Source organism: Gouania willdenowi, unplaced genomic scaffold (genome assembly GCF_900634775.1).
Source record: "Gouania willdenowi unplaced genomic scaffold, fGouWil2.1 scaffold_147_arrow_ctg1, whole genome shotgun sequence".
NCBI lineage: Eukaryota > Metazoa > Chordata > Actinopteri > Blenniiformes > Gobiesocidae > Gouania > Gouania willdenowi.
Genome location: NW_021144896.1, coordinates 51,008 through 66,628, shown reverse-complemented (window position 1 = coordinate 66,628; position 15,621 = coordinate 51,008). Strand labels below are relative to the sequence as shown.

General features: G+C 37.1%; 1 long non-coding RNA gene across 1 annotated transcript; it reads left to right on the top strand.

Annotated features, from left to right (window-relative positions):
* Nucleotides 1-6,028: 6,028 nt before the first annotated feature.
* Nucleotides 6,029-9,763, top strand: LOC114458591 (uncharacterized). The gene is made up of 4 exons (XR_003673074.1): nucleotides 6,029-6,110; nucleotides 6,182-6,245; nucleotides 9,345-9,542; nucleotides 9,674-9,763. It is a non-coding gene; the product is annotated as an uncharacterized LOC114458591 (long non-coding RNA).
* The last annotated feature ends 5,858 nt before the right edge of the window (nucleotides 9,764-15,621 follow it).

Genomic DNA, 15,621 nt, shown 5'->3' with positions numbered 1-15,621 from the left:
CAGGTATCCTACCAATGGTTCCCCATTGGTAGGATACCTACATCCAAGTAGTGAAAGCACTAATTGTAAAGTACCCTTTCCTAGCAGACATTGGGGGAAATGGTTATGTAAGTAGATCCAATAGACTATTGTGAACAAAATTTTCATGATGCTCAATTAAAGGGACTTGTAAATGGTATTGTATGTAAAATAGTGTTTGATTGCGATTTCTGATTTGTATTTCAGTTTGAATTGTAATTCCTAATCAGCTCATTTTAATCTTTTAGAGTACCTGGCATCAATCACTTAAACGCAAATTTAAATTGGAGCGTGCACCTCTTATTCATGAAGATGAAGTGAAAAAGTGTAAGGAGAAATTTGGACAAAAACGAACAAAACAGTTGGGTGAATGTGACAGAGTCTGCAAGCGAGCTCCATCTGAGGTGCTTAATTGTATATTTTTGAGTCAAAACTTATTCAAACCATTATTCAATGATATTGCAGTTGTTGTACAATGTAAAGAGGCAGGATAATGAAATGTGTTTTTGTTTTGTTTTTCTGTCTTTTTTCAAATTCTATTTGTCTCCATGTGTAAGCGGGGAAGATGCTTCATCCATAGAGCAACATGTCCGAGTCCTGCATGTGCAATATGAGAGGGTGAATCCAGATGTTTCCGTAGTTGAAGATCGCATGCGGCGTACATTTGCTTGGCGGAGGAAGGAGATTGTGGATGGGATGACAGTGGGGGATGTCCTCAAAAAGTATCCCTTCTTGAGATCTCCCAGAGAGGTAAGCTCTAACTCTGTATTATATATTCAATATTTTAGCTATTTTGCTCTAGGAGTGTCACGGTGTGAAAATTTAACCTCACGGTTATTTTGACCAAAATTATCACGGTTTTCTAGCGTGGCTATCACCAGACTAAATATTCCAAGTTATATTTAGTTTGGGAACCACCAATTCATTTTCTCGTAGGAGAGGTGTGGTTTACGATTGTCCATAGCTGTTTATTGGGCGCTACGATGTCTATATGCGTCTGCACGTAGCCATAGCCAATCGTATCAATTGTACCTGATGACGTATGATGTACCCGAGCTAAACTATTTAAAACACGGTCTAAAGCTGATCAAAAGATGGCGTTGCGTCGGCTGCTGTCATGTTGGATCCGTAAACAAACTGCAAGCTTCCGTATGTCGAATAGCGCGTCATCATCTTGCCGTCCCTCCTCATTCTGTGATTGGTCCCCAAATCTGTGCGAAAATTTCAGCCAGGGTATCCTGCTGTTCAAAATGATTCGAGCACACACAGCAGCATGGGTATTCCCAGGCTAACGGTTTTCAGTATTAATGCGGTAATTGTGTGTGTTGAATATGTTCAGAAAGCCTTGGTAGTCCTACACAAACTGAAATAGTTAAAAAAAAAAAAAAGTGCAAAAGCTATAATATTTAAATATAAAGAAATTTATGACTATTTCAAATGAGTTTTTTTGGCCCTTGTTTTACTAGTAAATCAACAGGAACACCTGTGACCTCCGCATCATTCAGGGCTGATAAGTGATAAAGCTAAAAGTACAAAATATCATCAGTTTCTCACTAATTTTAATTGCACAATCATCAATTGACATAATGCAAAAATACCAAATATTATCAAATATATTTTGATTTGCAACAGATAACAGTCAAAAAGACGACGTTTGGGAAGTCACGGTACTATTTTAGGCTTAGTATTGTTGACCCCTCCCACCACAAATCACTTACTGAACATAAAGCGTTGGGATTTTAAGCTACCAACCTTTCTGTTTAACCTACTCTTCCATCTGCACCGCTTTTGCCCCACACATTACACAGTATTGTTACGCTATATTGGCCACACTAAAATATTTTTTTGTTTTTTGTGTTTTTACTCTTTCTGCATAGATAAATGGCTTACTGATAAATATTCCCCTCTGCCTTTTCAGCTATGCATTGAAGTAGACAGGATGCGTCCAACAGATGTCAATTTGTGTCAACGTTGGCGACAGAATTTCACCAAAATTGTTCCAAAAGTGATACAGTTGGCCCAAGGAAAAACTCCACTGGCCAAAGTGCATTCTGCTGCCAGAGAGGAAATTCTCGTGGAGGACATACAAGGTATTTCAGTGATGTATGAAGCAGTGATGTTATGTGTGGAGTGTTGGATTCTAATTGCAATATTTCTGACTAGTATTGTTAATTGGCTTGGACATTTCTTTTTGTCTAAGCAATATTCAATCCACTGCATTTTTTTAAACAAGTAAAGGAGCATTAAAGTGATAGTCTGTAATTCTAAATTAATTACAAATTTAATAGTATGAAATGTGTATGATTGACCATCTGTGCCTCAATTTTGAGACAAGCTTTCCTGTTACTGGAACAGAGGAGAGATGTTGTGGATCAATCAGGAGAGCAGGCGGAGGGAGTTTTACTTTCAGAATGTTTCTCTCATATCACTTTTTGAATGAAATACAGCATAAACCGCTAAACTAAGTAAAGAATGATGTATTTCATACATCATAAGATAATTATGAAATAACGAATAGAATTGTAAATATTTAAACTACTGTTGGCAGGTTTCATACATAATGCTGTCACTCCACAATTTTGCAAGTTGAAATGCGTGATATTGCCAAAAGGATTTGGGCTCATCTCACCATTAGTTCACCTGTGTGAAGGGTCTGCACACGCCTATGAACATGATTTTAAAGAAACACCAGAGAACAGCATTTATCAAAATACTATGAACTAAAATCGAATTATTTTTCTCACAGATGTTGACTTCAGAGCAGCACTCATTTTGCTACCCTATCTCTTCAAAGAGAAATATAGTATATATAATATAATATAGTCATTATACTATGCCAGGTAATCCTTTTGCCTATTTTTTCATTGAATGTTTTTGCCTATTTTTTATTTATTTTTTCAGGAATGTGTTAAAACTTTTGCTTTACAGGCTCTAGTGATGACAATACAGAGCAATTATTTAACTTTGACAAACTAATATTTCACCATGAGAAATGCTATTTAAAGTTTGTCTTTTTTACTAATGTACAGTGCCGTGAAAACGTATTAGCCCCCTTCCTGAATTGGTATATATCTGTGTTTACTACACTTAAATGTTTGTTTTCATCAAGCCAATTTTTATATCACATCAAAACAACCCCAGAAAAAACAAAATAAGATATTACAAGTCTGAATTGAATGGAACGGTTTATCCAAGTAATAATATTGCGACATTGCATGTCCGTATCGCATATATCGCATGCGTTTTTTTCAATATAGAGGGGAGCAACAAAAAGGTTTATGATAATGGGGCAACATAGTAAAATGGTAGAAAACTCATTATTTTTAAAGGTCAACATGTGCTTTCTTCAATATGAGTGTGCCCTAGCACTACAACCTTTTTGTTGTCATGATTGCTGTGTTAAGTTATTTTTCTTTTACAGTCTGGGGCCTTCAGTTCAACCCCCTACCCAACTGTACAGCTGACTAACATGGACTGGAAGACGGTCTTCACAAGGAGAATCCCCGTGTCAGTCATGGTGGATGGAACAGATCTGTGCCAGGGATCAGGAGTTGAAGAAGGAATGATTGCAGTCTTTTGTGCGTACTATGTTTTTAATTTGGAATACCCTCCTTACCTGAAGAACACACTGATGTTTCTTCAGCACGTGGTACTGAACATTTCTGAGGTGGGTGAGAAGGCCCTTCCCATCACTGTGACTCGGATGATGAACCTGCTATACTAAACGCCTAAAATGCCACGGCCATATAAATGCGCAAAGTGTAGCAGAGCTACATTCACCTTAAAGAAACTGATTCAGCATGTTGGTCTATTTCATGCTCATGAATCCAACTTTAGTGTAACTTGTGGAATAAATAATTGTAAGTCAACTTTTAAAGTATACGAGTCGTTTAGGTTTTTAGTCGTAATACAGCCAGGACACGTAATGGACTTTCAGCCTCTTGACATTTACAATATTGATGGTGTTTTGTACATAACATTAAGAAATGTTTAATTACTGTTAAAGTATGACTTTAATGTAGGAACACAAGGTTATCATTAAGTGCTTTTGATGGAATATGTCACCAAAAGGTTGTTAATATTATAGTTTTATTTCCTCATATTGTTGCCAGTTTTTTTAAAATGTCATTTTTTTATGAATTGGTGAATAAATGGCTAAAATTATTTTGTTTGTGGTTGGTACAAATATGTTCCCATAAAGGTACAATGTGTTTGTCACTGGGGTGGTACCCTAAAAAGTACAAATTTGTACCCTCTTCTAAAGGTACGTTTTTGTCCCGTATATTAAGGTCCATTATTGTCCCAAAGGGTACAAATCTGTTCTCATAGGGTACAAACTATATGGGTACTAAATTGTACCCACTTCAAAGGGTACAATGGGTGTACCCTTGAGGGTACCACCCCAGTGACGAGCCATTGGACCCTTAAAGGTACAGTTTTGACACTTTATTTTTAACAGTGAACATCAACCAGGTTTGATGGACCATGGAAAGACTTGTTAACAGCAGAAAACCCTCATTTAGAATCTACACGATGACCTCAGATATCAGTCTTTAGAAATGATTATTAAGTTATCTGTGTTTACTTGTTCTTGTTCTACATCAACTGTTTTTAATATTTATTCTATATTTTTACTTGTTCTTGTTCTACATCACCTGTTTTTAATATTTATTCTATATTTTTACTTGTTCTTGTTCTACATCAACTGTTTTTAATATTTATTCTATATTTTTAAATTGTTCTTGTTCTACATCACCTGTTTTTAATATTTATTCTATATTTTTACTTGTTCTTGTTCTACATCACCTGTTTTTAATATTTATTCTATATTTTTACTTGTTCTTGTTCTACATCAACTGTTTTTAATATTTATTCTATATTTTTAAATTGTTCTTGTTCTACATCACCTGTTTTTAATATTTATTCTATATTTTTACTTGTTCTTGTTCTACATCACCTGTTTTTAATATTTATTCTATATTTTTACTTGTTCTTGTTCTACATCAACTGTTTTTAATATTTATTCTATATTTTTAAATTGTTCTTGTTCTACATCACCTGTTTTTAATATTTATTCTATATTTTTAAATTGTTGTCGTTCTGCCTCACCTTTGTTAATTTCAATAAATGTTCTTTAAAAAAAAAAATAGACTTGTACCAATTGTTATAATTATAGTGTCATTTTTATGATGTTAATTGAAGGAGCAAAAGTAGTATCGGCTCCAAATATCGGCTCAAGAAATTCAGCAGTTTGTATTGGTCATCGGCCCTAAAAAATCCATATCAGTATATATATATATATATATATATATATAATAAAACACTGTTTTGTTTTTCTACATTGTGTTTCTTTAAATAACTACACTGAATGTACAGTACATATTTGTCACTGTGAGGATCCTAGTCTATTTTTCTTTGTCTATGTTTTCTCCTCCCTGTGTGTTTTCCTTAGAACTGGCTCCACCCACCTTGTCTGCAATCAAGTCTGCAAAGCTGCTTCTCATCTCCAATCAAGCTACCTACACACTCCACAGTATAAGATCAGCTCATTCTACCACTTGATGTCAGATCATCAGTTTACCAACCGTCATCTTTACACTTCATCCTGCAACTGAATGTGTTCAGCCTCCACCTCACATCTGGATCACATCTCACTCACTGAACATCAGGAACCTGCACCTTGGACCTCCTGCCAGCCTCCTACAAACAACAGCAATACGTTCTTTTGTAAACCTTACCTAAGACTGTTTGTGTAGCCCTGATAACTATATATGTGATTAATATTTATAATATTAATCTATATATTTATATAGGATTGACAGTGTAATTCATACTGACACAGAATTATATTTACTAAATATAATAAATAAGTTGTGTAAAGTATTTAAGCTTTAAGTTCAGTTGGGTGGTTTTGAAGGGGTTCTCCGTTGCTAAAACTCATTTCTTTAAAGCGTGTGACGTCACTTCCTCCACTCCACGTTACTCTCGGGAGATTACGTTCAGCCAATCACGTAGCTCGGTCACCTATTGCAAACAGCTGTGTTTGTTCCCTGTCAGAGAGTGACGACACACACACGGAGCTGCTACAACAGGTTGGTTCTTTAACATCTACTTTAGGTTTTTAACAACTTTAGTTCTCACTACAACCTTTGTACACCTTCAGACTTCACCACCTCAGGGATAGGAGACATTTAATCCTGCTGAGCTTGACGTTTGAAAAGGAATTGGTGAGTTTAAATGTTTGTTGCTCAGGAGCATGCTATGCTAACTGAATGCTAATGTAATGCCATTGAACTATGTTAGGTGGCTAATGTTGTATTAGATACATTATGTTGAGTGCTGTTACCCCAGTATAACTGTTAACACTATTTAAGTATTGATTTGTGTTGGTTGAGTGAGTGTGGTGGAGCCATTTCAGCAGCAGAGGGCGCTAGAGGAGTGTCTCTACCCTAATCAGCCATAAAAGGAGGCTGTAATGAGCGTCAGGTGTGGCACTGGAGAACAAACGCTTTTTATCATCTTTACAACATAAAACGCTTTGGTTACATTAGGCCTGGGTGATATGGACCAATATTCATATCTCATAGATTATATAAACTCCATTTATTTATATTTTTCAATATAGTTTTAGAAAAAAAAACAATAATAGGTCAAAGGAGAAAAATACCACAAAGACACTTTTATTAATCACTAGCAGCACAACATCAACATTTTGTTCCACTTCCTTCATTAACCCTTGGGGCACCTTTACAAAAAAGTTCATCTTTGAGCTTAGGGACCAAAACGCTACACTGTAAAAAAAAAAAAATAAATAAATAAATAAAATAAATAAAAAACTGGCAGCTGTGGTTGCCAGAGCATTGCCGTAAACCGTTTTGTTAGAATAAGTGTTTATCCAGACCTTTTACATTTAGGAACTCCCGGTCTTGTCAAAATATTACCATCATTAACACTGTTTCTACCTTTACGGTAAAGGAAGATTAACGTACAAGTTACAGTAAGAGTTGATCACTCTAAAGCATGCTGTAAAAATATTTATCAATTAAACATTTTCTCATATAATAAACTTATGCAGTAATTATTTTGTCACTGTGAAAGACAATTAAATTATAATGTATGACTATGTATTACAATACAGGAAATAACTACTCCTGCTTTAAAATACATTTAGGGCACATTAAGGGTATATGTTTTAACAATGTTAAGAATACAAATCTATGAAATTTTCAATAAACATTTGCTCACAAACTGAAATTTAGTTTACTGAGTAATGTTTGTATGAAAAGACAATTTAAATAAAATAAATGTATCAAATTTCTTTCACTTTTCCACAGAACTTTGACTTTATTTTCAAGATCATTAATTGAACAATGAAGCTTTAATATGGTGTTTTCATCTCAGATTGATGGTTGTGAGTAATGTCAGGATCCAGAGAACAAATGAGGTCACTTCCTCTAAACGTCCATGGGCAGACAGTCATTTTTTAAAAGTCTTTCAGCTGGATCAGTGGGTGTAGTTGTTGTGTTCCTGTAGCTGTATGGCAGCAATAAGGCCTTTCTGTTGACTGGAAATGTTCCCCTGATGGACAGGATTTCAGGAATTAACATCTAGCAGTAAGAAAACAAAATGAACATGGTCAAAGTTTTATCAATCACATCTTGGGCAAAAATACATAAAAAAGGTTGTTTTATTACTCACATATCTTCTGGCTGAGTACAGAAACACACCTATCAGCCTGGATCAATGGGAGTTTCCAGAGTAGGATGAAGCAAAATGGAAAGAAGTGGAAAAATAGGAGAAAAACAAAGCTTTCAGAGGTTTTTCTTTTTTAAAGAACGTTTTCTTAAAGAAACAATGAGGAAATACTGCCTGTGTCAGTACAGTAGCTTTTATTGTACCCTGTATGTTCAATGGTTGAATAAACTTCAGCTTTATTTAACACAAGCAAAGGCATTGTCTCTTAAAATTTGAATATTCATTCAAACCTGAAGGTAAATGTTCATATTTGAACTGAAATGAGACGTTCAGTTAAAATATTTTTTACTTGTTGTTCTACCTTACCTTTATTAATTTCAATAAATGTTCCTTTTTTTTAAATTGAGACTTTTGTTGCATTTGTTATCATCATTGTGTAATTTTTATCATGTAAATTGAGGGAGCAAAAGTAGTATCAGCTCAAAACTGAAACACAGCAAAGCTCCGGTTTGTACACGGACCCAGAGAGAAGTGACATCACTACCGCTGATAATTCCCCAATCTTTCATTTCTAATCACATGCTAATGTGTTTGTTAGCCGCCAGACTGTGATTCAAATAGGTATTAATTAATAGGATTAGGTCTGAAAGCATGTTTATCACTGCACTCAGTGAGTTAGTGACGTACACACTTTGAAATACTGTATTTTTCAGAATATAAGGTGCACCGGATTATAAGGTGCACTGTCTATTTTTTGAGAAAATTAAAGGATTTTAAGTGTGCCTTATAGTCTGAGAAATATGGTAGTTTTTTCTGCTTTCTGCACTAGTGTTTATTCTGAACAGTAAACATCTTTAATTTATCATCAACTGTGTGATTTGGATAACATTAAATAGACATTTCTTAACTTGTGAGGATTCTTTCAAACAAGATATCTATTCTTTTATTTAATAAACTTGATTTAAGTAAAAGGAACTCTGTGATTGGTTTAAACCTCATTACCTCAACAACCTGGAGGTTTGTTCCAGCTTTTTAAAGTGACTTATTTACACTGACTTTTTATTTACTACTACTACTTTGTTCAAGACAGCTTACACTAAGTTTGTGATATTTAATGTATCATACCTGTCAAGTATCCCGTTTTGGCCGGGAAACTCATGTATTTTATACCCGTTTCCCGCCACCTTCCCGTATTATTTTCCCAGTAAAAATCCCGTATTTTAATGTAATCATCATTAAAAGATAGATAAAAAACATTCGTCCGCCTCTCCAAACTGGACGCTATCACTAACCTCGCGAGAACTGCCGCCTCACGTGACCTAGGTTGCAGTTCACTTCTCGCGAGAGTAGATGCAACTTCCTACAGCGGGAACAAACCCGGAAAATGGATGGATGTGAAGAAGGCGCTCCGGCGAAAAAAACTAAAAAGTCATGTAAATACCTTGAGAGATGGGACAGTGACTTTACTTTTATAAAGAAGAGCAGGATGGGTTCCAATTACCGGTTCTGTTTGATTTGCAACTGCGATTTTAGCATCGCCCACGGAGGAAGGAGCGACGTAAATCAACACGAAATATCCACTAAGCACAAGTGCCGGCTGGAGGCAAAGAAACATGCTCAGGGGATGTCAGCATTTGTGACAAGAAATCCCAAAGAGGAAGATGAGGTCAGTAATGCGGAGGTGAAAATGGCAATGCTGTGTGCTAAAAACAACGTTGCTGTCACCTTCTGTGACGACTTCAACAAGTGTGTAGCTTAGATGTTCCCAGGTTCTGCTATAGCACGAAAATACTCTGCTGGAAAAACCAAAACTACGCAACTCATCAAAGGTAAATTGAGTCAAATTAAGTATGAATGATTATGTCCTGCATGCATATTGTAGATTAATTTTTACCTAACATTATTAACTGGCTACGTGGGGTAGAAAATGGATGATATTAATTGGGCACTCACTCAACAGGTGCCATAGCAGCAGAACTGGATGACAAGTTGGCCAAAACATGTCGATCTCAGCCCTTTTCACTTTTGTGCGACGAATTGAACAACAGAAAAAGAATTTGTCATCCTGGCTAGACTCTATGATGAGGCCACTATGCAGGTCACTACATGAATTATGGAGATGATAATTATGTAAATGATGCTTATTTCATTTGATAAATATGACCAGATAATATAGATTTATCACAAATCACACAACTGGAAAACAGAAGAATAAACATTTATTTACTAAAGTTCACATCTGAACAGGTCCTGGTTTTAAAATATGTTTTGAACAAACAGTGTAACTTACTGTACATAATGGAAAATGAAGGCTATTCAAATATAACAGTACTTTTCTTCAATTATAAAACAGTGCTTTTCTTAAAACATCACAACACTTTTCAAACAACATAACGGCAATTTTCAAACATTATAAGTGCTTTACAATTATTATAACAACATTTTTCTTTAACTATTATAAGAATGCTTTTATTGAAATATTAAATATCTGTTTTCCAAATATTTTCACTAAAATCAGAGTTAATACCTTTTAAAGTATAATTAAAAGGAAGAAGAAAAACATTATGGTTCAATGTCTGCTTAAATAATTTATTTCTCTTAATAAACATTTTTTTCAAATAAAGTAAAAGCAACTGTGGATTTAATGTGATCTACAGTGACTTTACTCTCACTGTTCATTAAATATGTATTCATTAGATATGTTTCTATTGTGTCAGAGAACAAACCATCATAATTTAATCATAAATTATGTTTTACTTAAAAAATTTCTCCTGAAATCCATTAAATCATCCACAGACCAAATCCTTCAGGCTGTAACTACTTTATTCACTCTTTTATCACCATTAAACACATTTATTCTGACTGGTTTATCAATAAACTTGATTGTGACGTCAGCGCAACAGTTGAGTGGTTGCCAGGTTGAGTATTTTCCCGCTGATTCTGAGATCATAAAATAACTAACTTAGTGATTAAACAGTTTAACGTTGGTTAAAGGTGATATTTATGTTTTATTTGGATGATGAACGGATGGTTTTTGGGGCATTTCTGTGGATATTCAACATATTTCATGGAGGGAATCGTCGGTTGTATCTGGCAACCAGCTAGAGTCAGGAACAAAGCAGTGAAATGGAGGACGGACAGAGCTGGATGATGACTACCGTTAAACTGGGAGGAAGAGGAAGATTTTTTTTTTATTTTTTATTTTTTACAAACACTTTATTTACAATTACATCATTTGCACTTCTTCACATTTACAGACCTAGAAAAAAGGAATAAATAAATTTAAAAAAATAAAATAGAAAATAAATAAAATCAAAAATACATTAGTGAGACATTTAGTATGAGAGAATATTAGAAAACTTCAGTTTGTCTCTGATTACAGTGCAGAGTATGTCTTCATAGCACTAAATGTTCTTAAAATCATCAAAATTGTTTGTAAACTTATGAAAACTGAATTCTAGTCTCAGTCGGCACCTGATGTTGCAGCAGAGTACCATGGCTGCTTCCTGAGCTGGCTTACCTTCCACTTTGTCTTTCCGTGTTACATAAATAGCTAGTTTGGCTTCACCAGAAACAAAGTTCAACAGCTTCCCTTTTTCATGATGACTTTTCCTGTAGACGACACCATAAATGAAACTCTTCTCACTAAACGTTTCTCCAAACAAACCAAAAATCTCTGTTAAAAGAGTGAAGAGCACTGCAAGTCTCTTACACTCACTGAACACATGGAAAACTGTTTCACGGGCGAGACAGAAGGGACACAGGTTTGACACAGCAGGGTTAAGTATAGAAACAAAAGCACCAGTAGCAATTGCACCATGTAAAATTCTCCACTGAAGGTCGGCTGTTCTTTTCCTGAGGGGGAGTTTGTAGAGCACCCTCCACTGTGGACCCTGTCCATCTCCACCAAGTTTATCAGTCCATGCAGTGGGTGCTCTGTCACACAGCCCTTTTTTATTTATCGCCTTCACACAGTTTTGGAAAAAAAAAGTCTTACCAGCGGTGTGTAGGTCAGTGTCCTTGCAGTCTTTTAAAAGGGGTCCGGTCAGCTCACCAAGAAATGGACTGATGTGGATTTCCGGGAAAGGATCCCTGTGGTCAGGTTCGGTCCCATGGCATCTGTGATGTTCTGAACCCTGGACCGAACCAGTGCACCATGTATCCTATTATCCAGCAGGTTGGCTAAAGCCATTTTTTTTAGATTTGAGGGTTTCAATGCCCCCCTGATTTCCAGAGGAAGAACTAGTTTCTAACTCCACAATCTCAGTCTCCAGGTCCTTTATAGACCCACAGGCATCACGTGTGGCATTGAGTGTATGCTGCTGGCACAAGAGTTTAATCTGCGTTTTGCCATAGTCCCACCACTGCTTAAGACATTTAAACACAGCTTTCCTATGTCTAAAGGTGTTCCAAAAAAAACTAAAAATCTCACTAAAACCTTTATCAAATGTCAAACTTGAGTTAAAATGCCAGTACACACTCCATGGTAGAATGTTTTTCATGGCAAAGTGACACAAAACCAAACAATGATCAGTAAAACCAGCTGGCACTATGTCGCAGCGCTTAAAAACATTAAAATGGTGTTTAAAACAGTAAAAACGATCAAGCCTGGCTGATGATATCCTGTTTTCTGTCAGGTGGGACCAAGTATATTGTCTGCAGTCTGCGTGTACCCTCCTCCACACATCCACCAGGCCATGCGTGCTGATCAGCTGTCTCAGAACGCGCTGGGAAGCCGGGTGTGGCTCTGCATGATTACGATCTAAAAACTCAAATTCAGTACAGTTAAAATCCCCACCCAAGAATAAAAACTCCTCCAGGCCACAGCGATCCAACCTCGCTTTAACTATTTCTAAAAAGCTCTTCCTCTCTGAACCGTTTGTTGGAGCATAAATATTAACAAAGACCAGTGTGTGGATATCACATTGGGCTTTAACCAATAGACACCTGCCCTTTACCACATGCTCAACCTCTACATTTGTGGGAATAAAAGTCCTGGAGAAAATGAAACCTACTCCACCACTGGACGTGGTGTTGTGGCTCAGGATCACCTCCCCTTCCCATTCTTTAACCCAGTCTCTCTCTTTACAGTCATCACTATGTGTTTCTTGCATAAACAACACATCAGTGTTTTTTCTCCATGCTGTGTCGAACACTAGTGCCTTTTTTTTTTTTTTTTTATCTCTCGCCCCATTTATGTTTAATGACCCCACCCTAAAAGAATTCATAAGAAAAGAGGAGGATAAAAGAAAAAAACCTGAACCAAATAAAAAGGAGAGAAAAACAACAAAAATCCTCATCATAAACTATAAATTAAGCTGTTTTCTAACTTTAATCATCTGCTTTTTGAGTCTGAAAATGTCTTGTTCAGTCAGATCTGATGTAGCTCTACCTTTAATGATGTGTTTTGCTGAATTATGAAAAATGTATTTATCGGGAAAATGTTGTTCCAAATCAAGTCCTTTCATGCCTTTGGTCTGCTGCAGGAATGCTTTAAACATTTTCTCTGAATAAAAGTTGTTTTCTTGGCTGACTGTTGTCTGAGAGAGAGTGTAAGAAACATCACTACTGTCAGACACACACTCATCACTGTAACTGCTGACTGCTTCACTCACCCCTGCCCTCACCCATCCAGCGCTGCACACAGCAGCAGCAGCACTGGCAGTACACTCCTGTGCTGACTAAGCCGCTCCACTACAGGAGCACCCTCTGACACACCTTCATCTATAGGCACCATAGCCTCAGTAACTGTGCGCTCCTCACGCACACCCTCCGCCGCTCTCCCTGTCTCACCAACTACACCTGTCTCCTCCCTCTCCACCAGGCCACCCACAGCCCCACCAGTCTCACTAAGATCAACAATCATCTCATCAATCACCTTTACATTCTCCCCCTGCTCACCTGCCTCTCTGTTGTCTCCACCCATCTCCCCCCTTATCTCAGTTACCTCCAGTCCCTTATCATCATCCTTACCCGTTTCACTCTCCACCTCACCCAACACCTCAGTATCATCATCGACACCCGATCTCTCCTCCACCTGATGCTCCAAACCCTCATCGGTGTCTCCCCTCCCCGCAGTCGGACCGGGCTGCCCGGAAGTAGAGGCGGCGGTAGCCGCTTCGTCGGCCAGGCCCCGAGGCTCGGCCGCCTCGGCCGGTATGGCCGAGACGTGCGCAGCTCCACCTGCACGATCAGGACATGCTCTAATGAGGTGTCCCTCCACCCCACAGCTGAAACACTAACTGGGAAGAGGTAGCAAACAACATATAATCAAAGCCATTGATCTTCACAATGAACCGATAATTAAATTCCTCCAACCTGTTATTGAGGATCATGGAAAGTTGGCGGCGATGAGAGACAACGTGTTTCAGTAACGATGACTTACACCCTGACAACATCTTCCTGATGGGCGACACCACTTTACCGTGGCGTGACAGCTCTCTCACCAGGAACTCATCACTGATAAACGGTGGCACGTTTGACAGCGTGATCTTAGACGCAGGCTGCAACAGCGGCGTGACCTGCTCAAACAACCCGTTAACAGTAATAACACTCTCCACTAACAGTTGTACCTGCTCTACCTCCTCCACAAACAACACCACAGTCTTATTCATCCGAGCAGCGGACTTCACCGCGCCGTGCCCATTGATGTCCCCTACCGCTAAGGCCACGTCCTCCACACTGCACGGAGAGCCAGCACCCACTCTGATGCCGTGCTTCTGTGACAGGTGTGTGAGGACGCCAGAAGCCATGACGGCATCTGAGCGGCCTGTCGCCCAGGCAAAGCCGGCAGACAAAAAAAAGTGACACAGCACAGAAATATAAACTATCAATATCACTCCTCACACATGAAGAAGAAAAAAAAAAAAAGAAAAAGAAGAAAAAAAAGAAAAAGAAGAAAAAAAAAAAAAAGAAAAGAAAAGGAAAAAAAAGAAAAAGACGAAGACGAAGAAGAAGAAGAGCTCTGCTCTCATATGAAGTGTGTATATGAAGTGTATCAGTCTACCTCAGGCTGTCCTTCTGTCCTCAGCATGGTGGTGCCGTTGGTCCAGGACTAGGACCTGGTCCAGACTTTAGGAGAAGGAGTTCATGGAGAGTAAGAATTATTCTTTTTTTCACCACTCTCTGCCTTTCCCACCATCACAGGTGTAAAAATACTCATTATCTACTCAGTAGAAGTACTGTTACTTGATTGAAATTGTACTCAAGTACAAGTAAGTCATAAACAGACCTTAATATTATTTATTCTATCTACCTATTAAGAACTGTTGGACATATTCTCTTTGCACTGATATATTTATCAGCATCCTTCTCTCTCTTGGTTTTTATTCTTGTATTTTGTTGTGGCTAAATGCAACGCAAGTTAGTTCTGCAGTTCATCTCTGATGTTATGTTGAATGACAATAAAATTATCTATCATACATACAAAACTCAAGTACAAGGAAAAAGGTTTAGGGTTAATTTTCTGAACAATTTGAGCGCATTTTTGCCTATTTTTACCCTTTTTCTACAACTACACCAAACTCACCATATTTTAACCTATTTTCATCAATTTTTTCTTGCCATATTTTTGCTCCTTTTAATGTATTTTTGCTACATTATCCCCATTTTTATCACTTCATCAAATTTCATGCCTTTTCTGAACATTTGTTCTGATTTCAAGACATTTTCAGCACTTTAAACCCTGTACACCACTTTTCCACCTATTGTTGCATATGTTGACCCATTATTGTCATTTTTAACCTATTTTCACCATATTTCATGATTATTTTTGCAAATTTAACCACATTCACAATATGTCATGCCCATGATTGGCCAGTTTAAACTAATTGTTCCTGCACTGATGTAAAAATGTTCTCTTTTATTTTTTAAATTGAAAATATGTACTTATTGATGACAAAAAAACGT